Below are 2,032 nucleotides of genomic sequence, written 5' to 3'. Positions count from 1 at the left end.
AGCATCCCCGAGGAGGAAGACGAGTCTTTAAAAATCTTACAGGTTCAGGTGTGTTTCCTTTTGTTTTTTAATTAAATGATATGTGTTTATAAGACACAAGACCAAACATTGAATGTAGGTGACCAAGATTTGAGTCCTGTTTCTGCCTTTTAACTTTTTGAGCCTTCTGAAGATAGGCTTGTGAGGAGGGTGAAATGCATGAACATGCATAAAACCCACAGACGAGCACCCCGGAGTGTAAGTGTGCAGTGAGTGCTGCTGTTATGTGTTAAGTCTGGATGTCTGTACATCAGGAGCAACGTACATATGAAGGTAACTGGGATGGGTGTTCGCAAGTTCACAGAATGAACCACAACCTCAAATGGTCTAGAACTGTTATCCGTAACTTGAGGGCTTTCCTTTACTCCACTTAAAACTTTATGAGGGACATTCTGTATATCATCAGTGTTAGTGTATTGGTCCACCACCACCACCCTAAGGAGATACTGTATAATTTCATGGCACTAAGAAGGGTGTACATGCCCCAAAGACACTTGGATCCATTGGTCTAGAATCAAAAACTGTGTTACCTTGACCACAATTACTGTTCAGGATGATGAAAATGGTTAAGTAACTATGCCACATTCATTTCATGGAACACTCTGCAGCTACAAAGAAGTAAGTTTAGTGATAGCCACAAGAAAGAAAAATGCAGCTGACATGATAATAAATTCTGCTAACAGTTATTAACAACCGAAAATGAAGGAAATGCTTAAATTGCCTAGAAATTCCATTGAATAAGACTTTTGTAAATGCCTTATCCAACATGACATTTTAATTTATTATTTAGGATTATTCATGAATCCTTTGGAAGAGAGTAGCCTGGCCACATTTATTGAGCATGTTTTTGTACCATACTTTCTTCTGTTTTGCACAGACTCCTTCATTTATTCTTACCTTAGTCTGTTCTGTCTACTATTACGAAGAACCATAGACTGGTGGCTGAAACAACAAACATTTATTGCTCATAGTTCTGGAAGTCCAAGAAGAGGGCGCCAGCATAGTCAAGTTCTGATGCGGGCCCTCTGCCAGGTTGGAGACTGTCACCATCTTGCTATGTCCTCCCCGTGGAGGAAAGAAAGTGAGAGCTCTCTCAGGTCCTTTTCTTTTTTTTTGGACAGAAGTTGGCTCAGGCTGGAGTGCAACGGCATGATCTCAGCCCACTGCAACCTCCAGCTCCTGGGTTTGTGCAATTCTCCTGCATCAGCCTCCTGAGTAGCTGGGATTACAGATGTGCACCACCGCGCCTGGCTAATTTTTGTATTTTTAGTAGAGATGGAGTTTCGCCATGTTGTCCAGGCTGGTCTCAAACTCCTGACCTCAGGTGATTAATTAGCTGGCCTCGGCCTTCCAAAGTTCTGGGATTACAGATGTGAGCTACTGTGCCCATCCTGTAGGAGGTATTCTGTGTCCTTGCTTTTGCTGGCTGCTAGATGCTGCCCACATGCCTTGGTTCGTGACCCCTTCTTCCATCATCAAAGCCTACAAAGACAGATCAAGTCCTTTTTCATCACATCACTCTTTACTTCTCTCTTCACATGTTTCTGTTCATCTTCTAATTTTGAGGGCCCACTGAGGTAACTCAGGATAATCTCCCCTATGTCAGTGTCAGCCGATTAGCAATTTTAGTCCTTCTGCAACCTTCATTCCCCTTGGCCATGTAAGGTGCCAGCATTAGCATACTGAGATATTTCAGAGGTAATGATTTGGCCTCACACAGGCCAGGCCAATCCATTCCGAGTTTCCTTCATGATAACAATGTACTAGCTCCCCCATAACTATGTTTTTTTTTTTGTTTTTTGTTTTGAGATGGAGTCTTGCTCTGTCTCCAGGCTGGAGTGCAGTGGCACAATCTCAGCTCACTGCAACCTCCGTCTCCTGGGTTCAAGTGATTCTTCTGCCTCAGCCTCCAGAGTAGCTGGGACCACAGGCGCGTGCCACCACACCCGGTTAATTTTTGTATTTTTAGTAGAGACGGGGTTTCACCATGTTG

The sequence above is a fragment of the Cebus imitator genome, unplaced genomic scaffold, assembly GCF_001604975.1.
Source record: "Cebus imitator isolate Cc_AM_T3 unplaced genomic scaffold, Cebus_imitator-1.0 Scaffold846, whole genome shotgun sequence".
Taxonomy (NCBI): Eukaryota; Metazoa; Chordata; class Mammalia; order Primates; family Cebidae; genus Cebus; species Cebus imitator.
The sequence above is the reverse complement of the archived record's forward strand: the minus strand, read 5'-3'. Positions refer to the sequence as shown.